This window comes from Prosopis cineraria, unplaced genomic scaffold (assembly GCF_029017545.1).
Source record: "Prosopis cineraria cultivar Desert tree isolate PC_DT_omini unplaced genomic scaffold, ASM2901754v1 PC6, whole genome shotgun sequence".
Classification (NCBI taxonomy): domain Eukaryota; kingdom Viridiplantae; phylum Streptophyta; class Magnoliopsida; order Fabales; family Fabaceae; genus Prosopis; species Prosopis cineraria.
The window spans coordinates 12,828,328-12,844,389 of NW_026555337.1; the positions used below are offsets into that span (position 1 = coordinate 12,828,328).

Below are 16,062 nucleotides of genomic sequence, written 5' to 3' on the forward strand. Positions count from 1 at the left end.
GGTATGAATTAGTTAAATCCCAGCAGTGGATGTTTTTTATGATATCAATTGAAGAATGAGAATATAAACTTAAATATAACCTTTATGAATTATAAGGTAGAGTGTATTTGTTATAAAAACATTTTAAGACACAATAAACTAAATTTTTCCTACAGAATGGTGATAATTGAGTTTTGTGCAAATCTAATAAATTATAAGATTTAAAGAGAGAAGTTTTATGTTTCAATGGTGATAGCACGTGTATGGAAAAAAAAAAACAGTTTTGAGATTGTTGGGTGAAAGTATGTTGTAGGAAAATAACTGTGAGAAGTTGGAGGACGAAGAATTATATAGATTTAGAAGTGCTATAGAAAAATCAAGCTAGTGAAATGTATTATATAGTTCATACATGAAATTATAGTGTAAACCAAGATATGCAATAGGAAATCCTTATGGATGTGATTAGTCTGAGTAGCTAGCATAGAGGAATGTTGCAAGTAAACTGCGAGAGTAGTTTTTTTTTTAAAAAAAAAAAAAACCCTGAAAGTGAACTAGAGATAAAATGAGGATTTGAATGGCACTGGCTTTACAATGTATGTGTTTGGTAATGAATGTTACCGCATTAACTTATTGTTTCTCGTATAATAAATTGAAGAGTGACTTAGAATGTTAATTGTTATATATGAAGTGTATAGTTTTGCAAAATTTTTGGGAAAGTATAAAATTTTAGGCACTAAAGAAATTATTGAATTTTATAAATATTAAATTAAATTCCTACACTAATGATGTTGTCTAGAGGCTAGAGACGAGTTAACAACTATACAAGTAGTGTTAAAAATAGGATACGAGATTTATGGAGTTGATGTTTCCTTTTCAAGATAGTATGTGGGGTAGGTTTGAATTTGACAAGTGGTAGATAGTTCTCATGAGTTAGAGGACTTGAGATGGAGATTTATTCGAATAAGGAAATATTGGCCATGATGCTGTCTAAGGATGTTGGGGATTTTGGAATTAGGATAATTTAGAAATCAATATCCATAATATCTAGAATAATATAAATAAGTGTCAAGTAAGTACAGCATATGATAATACAACTAGAACAACTAGAGAGAGAGAGTTCAAGAACTTATAAACATAGAGGAAATTAATGCATATATTTGGAGGTTAAAATCTGATAATATGGTATATCAAGTATTAAATTCTGAGGATAAAAATTTTTAGGAATGAGAGAATTGTAACATCATAAATTATATTGAGTCTTAGAGTGTCAATGGACATGTTAAAGAGGACAAATGTTTGAGAGTTGGGCTTAGAAGAGTAGGAAAATAATAACAATTAAAGTATTTAAACTTATCAAATGTTTCAAACTAAGTTATAAAATAAAAGAAAACATAATAATCAGAGAATCTTGTAAATTTTAAAATATATCACATCATTTTAGAGGATCTTTCAAGATATGGTTATTAAAATAATAAAATTTCTCCAGCTACCTCTTTCTCTCTCTCCCTCTCTCCCCCCAACTTTATCCTTCGTCCTTTGCTTTCTCCTTTCCCTGCGTCTCCTTCTCGTGTTAGTAAGTGACCATCAACTTCCCTCTTTTGCTTTTTTTTTTTTTTGTTTTTCCTTTTCTTGCTTTTGATTTGCTCTCCCTTCCTTATGGATGTAGGTAGCTAGCATAGTAAAAGATGGGTGTTTTCCTTGGTCAAGCCATGAAGTTTGTTGTCGGCATCCACTCACCGGCACACACCAACAAGTGACTTCAATTGTTGCTTCCACCTTATATAATAGTAGTAGTAATAATAATAATAGCTGCTTTCTTAGTTGCCTTTTGGTGATCATCCTTTGGGAAAATATGTACCCTTGCGACGGATCCGTTCCAACACATCATGTTCGTGCTTGCGGATGCATTTAGGTATAATATAGCATTATATCTATTTGTATAATAAAAATCTAGATTAAGACTTAAGATTTAATTTGAAAACATCTTTTGGGTAGCTTTAAGGTCTTAGAGTAATTTTAGAGTAATCTTAGGATAGTTTTAGTGTAATTTTTAGTACCTTTGAATTTTATATTAATATTTTTACATGTATGTGATTTCTGTAAACTTTCACTGAGAGCTTTTATTTCTTTAAATTTTGCTGTGACACTAACTATTAACTCAAAGAAAACAAATAACTCGAGATTTTTTCATATGTATTCAAACTTTGTATGTGATAATGAACACGTATAATTATAAATTTACTTGTTGAAAATTCATATGTCACTTAAATCCTTTTAAGCATACTTGTAGCTTACCTATGTCTTATTGTTAGTGTTTTTTCTTCAAGCATGCTTGTAGTTTAAATTAATAATCCAATGGAATAATTTATTTCTTTTTAATCCTGCTTGTATGCATGAAAAATGTGGTATATGTGTGATATACATTGGGGATGGGTTGATGAGGAGATGATGATGTTGATGTATTTATGATTTTGTGACCATGTGGCTTGCCTCCACTTTGCACGCAGTGGTTGGGTTTTTTTAAAGCCCTATTCCTCAATACTTACCTAGTCAGGTTTGTAAAGAGGTAATGTGTGATAGTGATACCTCCTAGCTAGGTTCTTTGAGGAGAGGAGCCATAGCCTGAGCTTGAGTTTTGTACCATTGGCTGGGTACATCTCGAGCACCAAAAAAGCTTTAGTTAGTCCAGTGTATGGGCCAGACCATATATAGACCTATGGTTCTAGTCAACGGGATAAGTCTAGATGGAGTGATAAGAGGTTGCATATTAGCATGTTGCATTTAATGGTTATAAATTATGTCCTATGAAATTCTTAATTTCATGAATGAATGATTCTTATAGACTTACTTGTATATCTGTCATATATTTGTGTGGTTGTAGTTTGTGTATGTATGGTTAAATTCTCAATTATTGAGATGTTGTGCTCACCCATTTCTTTAACATTTTAGATAAGCTTATTAGCGGAGCAAAGAGGAAGTGTATGTAAGTTTGGGGCTTAGCTTGAGTAAGCTTTAAGAATTATTTTAGTTTGTAAAATAATTATTTTCTAATATAGGACTTATTTGTCATTTGGGTTGAGTTTTAAAATTATTTATTATTTATTAATGACTGAAAATAGTATTGTTAGTTAAGGCCTAAGGTCATAGAATTTTCTTAAAAGATCTATTTAGAGTAAATATTTTAATATAAAATTTTAAGTGTCAAGACATTTATTGAAATAAATATTTGAGTATTTATAGTGGAATGTGACACGCATGTTTGTAGGCTTTAGTAAGCCTAGACTTTTATTGAATGGAATATTTATTTTTTTAGGTTCGTTTCTATCTATCATGGTAGACTTTTTTCTATCATGGTAGGGTTTTATTTATGATCTTAAATAGTAAGTGCAAATTTTGTTAACCTTTATAGCCTTTTTAATTAGTTTAATCATTTTTAGCAATGCTAGATTTTAATTATCTATTTAGTAGATAAAATTTTTGTAACCATGGTAATTTCCTAAAATATAGATTAACTTTTTTCTACTAAGATCATCTTTTCAAAATAAATTTGAGAGTTGGTTTTAAATATATATACCATTGGTTTTAAATATATATACCATGTTAATTACTTTTATTAGTTTAAATCTTTTTATTACCATAGTATTTGGTTAAGTTTTTAGTTAGTAAAGTTGAGGTGTTACGTTGTGCATACATGAACATTCTATTGAGACAAGGGCAAATGCATATTTTTTATTTACAACAAAATTTGCCAGAAGGGCCCTTGGCCTGCAATCACTTTCATATTTTGTTGGTCCTAAATGAAAATTTTTGTATTCTGAAGGTCCTAAATGAGATTCTTTAAAGGTTTAAAGTCATCATTAGAATTATTTGTTGACCATATTAAAAACAGTAAAATTCTTAAAAATCACGAGATTTAATGATACACCCTAATAAGTACTGGTATATAGTGTAACTTTTAATCTCTATAAAGTCATTGTAAGCTAAATCAAGTTCTATAATTTTTTTTCTTTTGGTCAGAGAGTAATGCTTCAAACTATGGTTAATTTTAGCCAAGGACTAAGGCCCCTGAGATGATTTATTATAGTTATGGTAATGACGTGTTAATGATATTCGATTAAGTTATGAATTTTGACAAAAGTTGGATGAAAAATAAATCCCCAAATCTTGACTCAAATTAACTATAATTTTAGCCACTAAAAAGTAAAAGCTGTACTTTTTTAAGGTTAAATGTTATTTTTGTCTCCAAACTTTTCACACTAAGCATGCAAGTATCCTAAACTTAATTTTGGATTATTTTTATCTTACGTATTTAAAAAACCTGTGCATTTTTGCCCTGCTTTTAACCCCGTTAAATAATTTTTTAAACAAAAATGTTAAAATTTAATAAGGTTACTTTCACCATCAAAGTCTTTGCTTAGGGATGCTACATGTATATTTTTTGTCAAAAAAATTTGGTTAACGACAGTGGCAGGACAAAAATGGATGGGTTTTGACATGTTTAAAATCAAGTTCAAAACACCCACATATTCGATGTGAAAAGTTTGAGGATAAAAAAGACCTACAACCCTATATTATATTCTCATAGGTTTTCCATTCCGCTCCCCCTAATTTTTATAAATATGTATGTATGTATATATGGATGTTTCTTTTTTTTTATTTCATTTACTTTTTTTATGATATATATTATTTTCTAACAATCTTAAATCAAAATTTTATTTTGAATTAAACTCAATAAACATTTCTTAATTAATTTTATTATTTTTACATATTTTTATTTTTATTAATTCTAATTAATCTGAAAATTTAAATTGGAATGATCAAAACCCTAATTAATTTTCCCTCTCTTAGAGATTTTATAAATATTTAATTAATATTCTTGTCTTTCCATCACTTTTTCCCTATACTTATAGTATGTACTCCCTTTATTAAAAAATATAATATATTTGTTTAAGGGGTTGGATGTTAAAAAATATAAGATATTTTTAATTTTTTAATGTATAATTGTTGTCTTTTTTCAAAAGTGTCCCCATTGAATAAATCACTTTATGTTTATTTTAGAATAAGATACCTTATTAAATAGGGATAAATATAAAAATATAGTTATAATTTAAGGACAAGTAACCACTTTAGTGTGAGTGAGATTTGGTTAAAAATGCTTTATATTTTGTAGGGAGTATCACATTTATATTTATAAATTATGAATTATAAATTTATAAATAAGAAAAGTTATGAAACAACCATTATAATTTATAAATATTTAATACATACTATTATTAATGAATAAAAAATTATTCAATTCCCAACTTATCCTAACAAATCAATTTCGTTCATTATGGCCTTATTTATTGGAGAATCCCTGAACGGCTATATTCTGATGGGCCATTAAAAAAATAAATAAAAATAAGAAGAGCCATAACAGCAGAGCGCCAGTGTGGCCCATCTATTCCCATCAACGGTAAAAAGATAAAAAAAAAAAAGACGATTAACCACTGCCAAAGACTTTATTATTATTTTATTCACTAAATGCTGTGGGTAAAAAAGCCCTAAACTCCGTCATTCTATAATCTATATTTCTCCCGTTTCCATCTGACTTGCCGCCGCCACGAGAATAGCGAGATCCACGATTACCATAACCGGCACCGCCATATCCTCCACCGCCGTTCCTGTAGGATACACCCTCGCGGCATCTATCGCCGTTTCTTCATCTGCCTCCATCACGGCTATGCCTGCCAATCCCATTGCCATCTCTTCCACGCGACTGAGTTTCTTTCACCGTAATCTTCCAGCCATCAAGGCTCTGACCGTTCGTGCCGTAGATCGCATCCCTCATGGACTGCTCTGAGGAGAACATCACGAATCCAAACCTCTTGACCTTTCGGTCTCGCGATTGTTGATAACCCTCGATTCGATAATGCCGTCGAAAGGAGCAAGGGCATCGTTTTCTCTCTTCCCGTTGTTTCTCAACGATTACTCTTCTTCCCGTTGTCGTTCTCACTCTCTCAATAAACGAAGCACTTTATCTCTCTTCTTCGCCGAGGCCTCAACTCCTCCGAATGATTATCTTTCTCACAATTCTTCAAGGGCTCAGAGGTATACTGTCTTATTATTATTAGTTTTTTTTCATACCATTTTCCTTAATCTAGAAATTCTATTTATGTTTCTCGTTTGATTACAGAATTAGGTCTTGAATTGGTGAAAGCACAAAACGGTGGCGAGACAGATCAAGGCCAGACATTGCGTCGCTTCTCCAATCTGTTAATCAGGGTAATTTTCATTTCCGGCTCATCACACCCATAATTGATATATTATTTCTCAAATTTCTGCTGATCTTCTTTTCTTTTAAATTTTGAAGTTCTAATTTTTTACTCTCCCAGCGTCACCTTGTTAATGATTGACTTGATTCAGAACTCCTAGTGAATGTAAATATGTTATTTTGCTTTAAAAGTAGGATAATCACATATTTGATATTGTTGATTGTTGACTAGGTTTACAGTAGCTGATACTTTATTTTCCAAATTTCTGCTCTCATTTTCCTAGCGCTCCAACATTTTATGATATTTTGTTTCCGTTAGCTATCCATCTTGTTTGTTATTCACTACTTCTCTAGGAAGAAACAATTTCAGAGTCAGAAAATAGTATCATATTATTATCCATGAAATTGTTTGTCAGCCACTGATACATTCGTAGACTCTACATAGCTTCCTTTTTTATAGATAACCATCACGCTATTCTTCTCTATTATGATGTGATTGATGTGGGACTTAAGAAACTGCCTATCTCGTTGTATTCTTTTTCTTTTTTCCATGTGCTTTTTGTTGATAAAAATTCCATCATATTATAAAACATTTATAGTATTTTCTTTTTTAAAAAATATTTTTCATGTTGGAATTGAGAAAATCACCGTCCACTCACTCCAGTCATTGCTTTCTTTCTATTTTTTTTCCTCGGGATTTTTGTTGGGTTTTCCCATTATTTTGAAACTTTTTTAACTATAAACACATCTTTTTAATCCTTCAACTTGTTATTTCTAACCATATTTTTTTAAAACTTGAGATTTTTGTTTAGTTTGAACATATTTTGAAATAGTTCTTGATGCAATATATTTTTCTTCACAGCTTTTTCAATTTTTAAATAAAAGTCACCATTTCTTAGCGATGTTACTCATATATTCATAAGAAATGCATCATATTATGAAACACTTACTGTATTTTTTTCTTAAAAAATATTTTTAATGTGGGAGTGGGACTTGAGAAAACTACCATGCATTCACTCCACCCATTGCATCCTTTCTATTTTATTCCTTATGATTTTTATTGTCTTTTGTCCTTTATTCTAACGTTTTTTTTAAATATAAACACATCTTTTTTTAATATTTTCACTTCCAAATATATATCCATATATTTTTGTTTATACTTGATTTTTTATATAGCTTAAATACGTCTTCAAAAGTAGTTAATGTTTTGTATTTTTCTTATTACCTTCCTCCATTTTTAAATAAAAGTCATCATTTCTTTATATTGTTTATCATATATTCATATTCATAAAAAAGGCATCATATTGTATACCATTCACAGTAATTTTTTTTATAAATATTTTTGATTTTTGATATGGGACTTGAAGAAATCACCATACACTCACACCACCAATTGCATTCTTTCTCGTTTATTCCTTGGGGGGCTTTCTTGGTTTTTTTTTTCCCAATTATTTGAAGCTTTTTTTAAATATAAACAATCTTTTTAATCTTTGCACTTCCTATTATTTAAGCACATTTTTTTTAATACATGAGTTTTTTGTTTAGCTTGAAAATGTCTTCAAAAAGTTCTTAATGCATTATATTTTTTTTTTTGATATCCTTCTCAAATTTGAAATGAAAGTCATCATTTCTCAGTAATGTTAATGATATATTCATAAAAAATGCATCATATTTTAAAACGTTTACAGTGTTTTCTTTTTAAAAACATGTTTTTGATGTGGGAGTTGAGAAAAATACCATGCACTCACACCACCCATTTCATTCTTTCTATTATTTTCCTTGGGATTTTTGTGGGGTTTTCCCATTATTTTGAAACTTTTTTAAATAAAAACACATCGTTTTAATCCTTCCACTTCGTATTTTTAATGATGGTATTTTTAAACCTGTGTTTTTTAATTTAGCTTTAATATGTTTAAAAGTCATCATTTTTTAGCAATGTTGATCATATATTTATAAAAATTGCATCATATTACAACACATTTACAGTATTTTCTTTTTTAAAAAATATTTTTCATGTTGGAATTGATAAAATCACCGTCCACTCACTCCAGTCATTGCATTCTTTCTATTTTCTTTCTTGGGATTTTTGTTGTGTTTTCCCATTATTTTGAAGCTTTTTTTTAACTATAAACACATCTTTTTAATCCTTCCACCTGTTATTCTTAACAATGTTTTTTTTTAAACTTGAGTTTTTTTATTTAGTTTAAATATGTTTTGAAAAAGTTCTTGATACAATATATTTCTTTTCTTCATATCTTTGTCAATTTTTAAATAAAAGCCATCATTTCTTAGCAATGTTAATCATATATTCAAAAAAAAAAATGCATCATATTATATAACATTTGCCATAATTTCTTTTTTTTTTTCAAAATATTTTTGATGCGGGACTTGAGGAAAGCACCTTACATTCACCCCACTCATTGCATTCTTTCTATTTTGTTGTTTTCCCCATTATTTTGATGTTTTTTTTAAATACAATCAATCTTTTTAATCTTTCTGGTTCCTATTATTTTACCATATTTTTAAACTTTATTTTTTATTTAGCTTAAATGTGCATTCAAAAAATTCTTGTTACATTATAATTTTGATGATATCTTTCTCAATTTTTAAATAAAAAGTCATATTTTTTAGTAATGTTAATAATATATTCATAAAAAATTCATCATATTATAAATCATTTTTAGTGTTTTCTTTTTTTGAAAAATATTTTTCATGTTGATATTTTGAAAATCAGCATGCACTTACTCTGGTCATTGCATTCTTTTTAATTTTTTACCTTGGAATTTTTGTTGGGTTTTCCCATTTTTTCGAAACTTTTTTAAATATAAATACATCCTTTCATCCTTCCCCTTCCTACTTTTAACGATGTTTTTTTAAACTTGAGTTTTTTTATTTAGCTTTAATATGTTTAAAAGTCATCATTTCTTAGCAATGTTGATCATATATTTATAAAAATTGCATCATATTGTAAAACATTTACAGCATTTTCTTTTTCTAAAAAATATTTTTCATGTTGGAATTGAGAAAATCACCGTCCTCTCACTCCAGTCATTGCATTCTTTCTATTATTTTCCTTGGTATTTTTTTTTTGGGTTTTCCCATTATTTTAAAGCTTTTTTAAATATAAACACATCTTTTTTAATCCTTCCACTTGTTATTCTTACGGTGTTTTTCTCAAAACTTGAGTTTTTTTATTTAGTTTAAATAAGTTTTGAAAAAGTTCTTGATACAATATATTTTTATTTCTTCATATCTTTTTCAATTTTTAAATAAAATTCACCATTTCTTAGCAATGTTAATCATATATTCATAAAAAATGCATCATATTATAAAACATTTACTTTATGTTTTTTAAAATATTTTTGATGTGAGAATTGAGGAAAGCCCATGTATATCATTGCATTCTTTCTATTTTATTCCGTTAGTTATTTCCTATTATTTTGACGCTTTTTTTTTTAGAAAATATAATCCATTTTTCTAATATTTGCAGTTCCTATAATTTACCATTTTTTTTGAACATTATTTTACATTATATTTTTCTCAATGTTTATTAAAAGTAAGCATTTCTTAGTAATTTTGATCATGTATTCATAAAAAATGCATCTTATTCTAAAACATTTACATATTTTTTTAAAAATTATTTTTGATGTGATATTTGTGGAAACTACCATGCACTTACACCACTCATTGCATTCTTTTTATTTTTTTCATTGGGAATTTTGTTGGTTTTCCTCTATAATTTAAAGCTTTTTTTAAAAAATATAAACACATCATTTTAATCTTTGCATTTCCTTTTATTTAATCATATTATTTTTTAAATTGAGCTTTCTTTCCTTAAACGTGTCTTGAAAAATTTATTCATACATTATATTGTTTTTAAATCTTTCTCAATTTTTAAATAAAAGTCATCATTTCTTAATTCTTACGAATGTTAATCTTATATTTGCAAAAAAACTCATCATATTGTAAATCATTTTTAATATTTTCTTTTGTAAAAAATATTTTTAATGTTGAAATTAAGCAAATCACCATGCATTCACTCCAATCATTGCATTCTTTCTACTTTTTTCCTTTGGGATTTTTGTTGGGTTGTCCCATTATTTTGAAGCTTTTTAAAATATAAATACATCTTTTTAATTCTTCCACTTCCTATTTTTAACCATATATTTATAAAAAAAATTGAGTTTGTTTTTTGAATGAATTCTTGATACATTATATTTTTCTTGATGTCTTTTTTATTTTTTAAATAAAAGGCACCATTTCTTAGCAATGTTAATGATATTTTCATAAAAAATGCATCATATTATAAAACATTTACAGTATTTTCTTTTTTTAACTAATATTTTTGATGTGGGACTTGAGGAAAGCAACATGCATTCACTCCGATTATTGCATTCTTTCTATTTTATTCCTTAGGATTTTTGTTTCTTTTTTCTCATTGTTTTGAAGCATTTTTTGCACTTCTTATTTTTTATCCATATTTTTTGTTTAAACTTCATTTTTTTATATAACTTAAATATGTCTTTAAAGTATGCTCAATGTTTTGTATTTTTCTAACTATATTTCTCAATTGTTGAATAAAAGTCATCATTTCTTTGTATTGTTAGTCGTATATTCATAAGAATTGCATCATATTATATAACATTTGCAGTAGTTTCTTTTTTAAAAAATATTTTTGATGTGGGACTTGAGGAAAGCACATTGCATTCACTACACTCATTGCATTCTTTCTATTTTGTTGTTTTTCCCCCATTATTTTGATTCTTTTTTTTAATAAATCAATCTTTTTAATCTTTCTGGTTCCTATTATTTTACCATATTTTTTTAAACTTTATTTTTTATTCAGCTTAAATGTGCATTCAAAAACTTCTTGTTACATTATATTTTTTATGATATCTTTCTCAATTTTTAAATAAAAAGTCATCATTTTTTAGTAATGTTAATAATATATTCATAAAAATTTCATCATATTATAAATCATTTTTAGTGTTTTCTTTTTTTGAAAAATATTTTTCATGTTGAAATTTTGAAAATCAGCATGCACTTCCTCTGGTCATTGCATTCTTTTTATTTTTTTCCTTGGGATTTTTTGTTGGGTTTTCCCATTATTCTGAAACTTTTTTAAATGTAAACACATCTTTTTAATCCTTCCATATCCTTTTTTTAACCATATTTTTTTAAAACCTCATTTTTTTATTTAGCTTAAATATGTTTTCAAAATGTTATTGATCCTTTTTTTAACAATATTTTTTTAAAACTTCAGTTTTTATATTTAGCTTAAATATTTTTTCAAAATGTCCTTGATACATTATATTTTTCTTCATATCATTCTCAATTTTTAAATAAAAAGTCATCATTTCTTAGCATTGTTAATGTCAATCAGATATTCATAAAAATGCATCAAATTATAAAAAAAATACAATTTTTTCTTTTTTAAAAAATATTTTTGATGTTGGTATTGAGAAAATCACCATGCCCTCACTCCAGTCATTGCGTTCTTTTTATTCTTTTTTCTTGGGATTTTTGTTGGGTTTTCACATTATTTTAAAGCTTTTTTAAATATAAACACATTTTTTTAATCCTTCCCCTTCCTATTTTTAACCACATTTTTTTAGAACTTCAGTTTTTTTATTTAGTTTGAATATGTTTTGAAAAAGTTCTTGAGACATAATATTTTTCTTGATATCTTTCTAAATTTTTAAATAAAGGTCATCCCTTCTTAGTAATTTTAATTTCATATTCAAAAAAATAGCATCATATTATATAACATATTATATTCAATTTTTAAATATTTTTCATCTTCAAATTGAGAAAAACACCATGCACTCACTCCAGTCATTGCATTCTTTCTATTTCTTTCTTTGGGATTTTTGTTATGTTTTCCCATTATTTTGAAGCTTTTAAAATATAAACATGTCTTGTTAATCATTCCACTTCCGATTTTTACCCTTACTGTTTTAAAACTTGAGTTTTTTTTTTATTTAGTTTGAATATGTTTTGAAAAAGTTCTTGATGCATTATATTTTTCTTAATATCTTTCTCAATTTTTAAATAAAAGTCACCCTTTGTTGGCAATGTTAATAACCTATTAATAAAAAATGCATCATATTAATTATAAAACATCATATATTCATAAAAATTGCATCACATTATAAAACATTTACAGTATCTTCTATTTTAAAAAAATAGTTTTGATGCTGGAATTGAGAAAGGCACCTTGCACTCACTCCAGTTATTGCATTCTTTCTATTTCTTTCTTTGGGATTTTCTTTGGGTTTTCCCATTATTTTGAAGCTTTCTAAAATATGAATATATCTTTTTAATTCTTCAACTTCCTGTTTTTACCCATATTTTTTTTAAAACTTGAGATTTTTATTTAGTTTGAACATGTTTTGAAATAGTTCTTGATGCAATATATTTTTCTTCACAGCTTTCTCAATTTTTAAATAAAAGTCACCATTTCTTAGCAATATTACTCATATATTCATAAGAAATGCATCATATTATGAAACATTTACTGTATTTTTTATTAAAAAATATTTTTAATGTGGGAGTGGGATTTGAGAAAACTACCATGCATTCACTCCACCCAGTGCATCCTTTCTATTTTATTCCTTATGATTTTTATTGGCTTTTTGCCATTATTCTGAAGTTTTTTTTAAATATAAACACATCTTTTTTAATCTTTATACTTCCAAATATATATCCATATATTTTTGTTTATACTTGATTTTTTATATAGCTTAAATACGTCTTCAAAAGTAGTTAAATGTTTTGTATTTTTCTTATTACCTTCCTCAATTTTTAAATAAAAGTCATCATGTCTTTATATTGTTTATCATATATTCATAGTCATACAAAAGGCATCATATTGTATACCATTTACACTATTTTTTTTTAAATATTTTTAATTTTTGATATGGGACTTGAAGAAATCACCATACACTCACACCACCAATTGCATTCTTTCTAGTTTATTCCTTGGGGGGCTTTCTTGGTGTTTTTCCAATTATTTGAAGCTTTTTTTTAAATATAAACAATATTTTTAATCTTTGCACTTCCTATTATTTAAGCACATTTTTTTTTAATACATGAGTTTTTTATTTAGCTTGAAAATGTCTTCAAAAAGTTCTTAATGCATTATATTTTTCTTGATATCCTTCTCAAATTTGAAATGAAAGTCATCATTTCTCAGTAATGTTAATGACATATCAATAAAAATGCATCATATTTTAAAACGTTTACAGTGTTTTCTTTTTAAAAACATGTTTTTGATGTGGGAGTTGAGAAAAATACCATGCACTCACACCACCCATTTCATTCTTTCTATTATTTTCTTTGGGATTTTTGTGGGGTTTTCCCATTATTTTGAAACTTTTTTAAATAAAAACACATCGTTTTAATCCTTCCACTTCGTATTTTTAATGATGGTATTTTTAAACCTGTGTTTTTTAATTTAGCTTTAATATGTTTAAAAGTCATCATTTTTTAGCAATGTTGATCATATATTTATAAAAATTGCATCATATTATAACACATTTACAGTATTTTCTTTTTTAAAAAATTTTTTCATGTTGGAATTGAGAAAATAACGGTCCACTGAGTCCAATCATTGGATTGTTTCTATTTTTTTCCTCGGGATTTTTGTTGGGTTTTTGCATTATTTTGAAGCTTTTTTTTAACTATAAACACATCTTTTTAATCCTTCCACTTGTTATTTTTAACAATGTTTTTTTTAAACTTGAGTTTTTTTTATTTAGTTTAAATATGATATGAAAAATTTCTTGATAGAATATATTTTTATTTCTCCTTATCTTTGTCAATTTTTAAATAAAAGTCACCATTTCTTGGCGATGTTAATCATATATTCCTACAAAATCATCATATTATAAAACATTTACTGTATTTTGTATTTTGCAAAATATTTTTGATGTGATACTTGAGGAAAGCCCCATGCATATCATTGCATTCTTTCTATTTTATTCCGTTGGTTTTTTCCTATTATTTTGACGCTTTTTTTAAAATAATATAATCCATTTTTCTAAAATTTGCACTTCCTATAATTTACCATTTTTTTTGTTTAAACATTATGTTTTATTGAACTCAAATGCGTCTTCAAAAAGTTCTTATGACATTATATTTTTTTAATTTTTATTAAAAGTAAGCATTTCTTAGTAATTTTGATCATATATTCATAAAAAATGCATCTTATTCTAAAACATTTACATATTTTTTAAAATTATTTTTGATGTGATATTTGTGGAAACTACCATGCACTTACGCCACTTATTGCATTCTTTTTATTTTTTTCATTGGGAATTTTGTTGGTTTTCCTCTATAATTTAAAGCTGTTTTTTTTAAATATAAACACATCATTTTAATCTTTGCATTTCCTTTTATTTAATCATATTGTTTTTTAAATTGAATTTTTTTCCTTAAACATGTCTTTGAAAAGTTATTCATACATTATAATTTTTTTAATCTTATATATAAAAAATTCATCGTATTGTAGATCATTTTTAGTATTTTATTTTGTAAAAAATATTTTTAATGTTGAAATTGAGCAAATCACAATACACTTACTCCAATCATTGCATTCTTTCTATTTTTTTCCTTTGGGATTTTTGTTGGTTTTTCCCGTTATTTTAAAGCTTTTGAAAATATAAAAACATCTTTTTAATCCTTCCAATTCCTATTTTTAACCATATTTCTTAAAAACTTGAGATTTTTTTTATTTAGTTTAAATTTGTTTTCAAAAAGCTCTTAATAAATTATATTTTTCTTGATATGATTCTCAATTTTTAAATAAAACTCACCATTCCTCAGCAATGTTGATCATATATTTATAAAATTTGCATCATATTATAAAACACTTACAGCATTTTCTATTTTAAAAAGTATTTTTCATGTTGAAAATGAGAAAATCATCGTGCACTCGCTCCCGTCATTGCATCTTTTCTATTATTTTCCTTGGTATTTTTGTTGGGTTTTCTCATTATTTTGAAGCTTTTTAAATATGAACACATCTTTTTAATCCCCCACTTTCTATTTTTAACCATATATTTTTTAAAACTTGAGTTTTTTTATTTTGTTTAAATATGTTTTCAAAAATTTCTTGATACATTATTTTTTCTTGATATGTTTCTCAATTTTTTTAATCATATATTCATGAAAATGCATCATATTAGAAAACATTTGCTGTATTTGCTTTTTTAAAAAAGATTTTTGACGTGGCACTTGGAAAAAGTAACATGCACTCAATCTGGTCATTGCATTCCTTCTATTTTTTTCCTTGGGATTTTTGTTGGGTTGTCCCATTATTTTGAAGCTTTTTAAAATATATACATCTTTTTAATTCTTCCAATTCCTATTTTTAACCATATTTTTTATAAAAAAATTGAGTTTGTTTTTTTTGAACAAGTTCTTGATACATTATATTTTTCTTGATATCTTTTTTAATTTTTAAATAAAAGGCACCATTTCTTAGCAATGTTAATGATATTTTCATAAAAAATGCATCATATTATAAAACATTTACAGTAATTTTTTAAAAACTAATATTTTTGATGTGGGACTTGAGGAAAGCAACATGCATTCACTCCGATTATTGCATTCTTTCTATTTCGTTGTTTTTGCCCCATTATTTCAATTCTTTTTTTTTTTATAAATATAATCAATCTTTTTAATCTTTTAAAAATATTTTTGGTGTTGGAATTGAGAAAAGCACCGCGCACTCACTCCAGTTATTGCATTCTTTCTGTTTCTTTCCTTGGCATTTTCGTTGGCTTTTCCCATTATTTTGAAGCTTTTTTAAGTTTAAGTATGTCTTT

The 16,062-nt window shown here is 26.4% G+C and overlaps 1 pseudogene; it reads right to left on the reverse strand.

Annotated features, from left to right (window-relative positions):
- Nucleotides 1-5,491: 5,491 nt before the first annotated feature.
- LOC129313894 (glycine-rich RNA-binding protein 1-like) overlaps nucleotides 5,492-16,062 on the reverse strand; it is a 34,463-nt pseudogene continuing 23,892 nt past the window's right edge.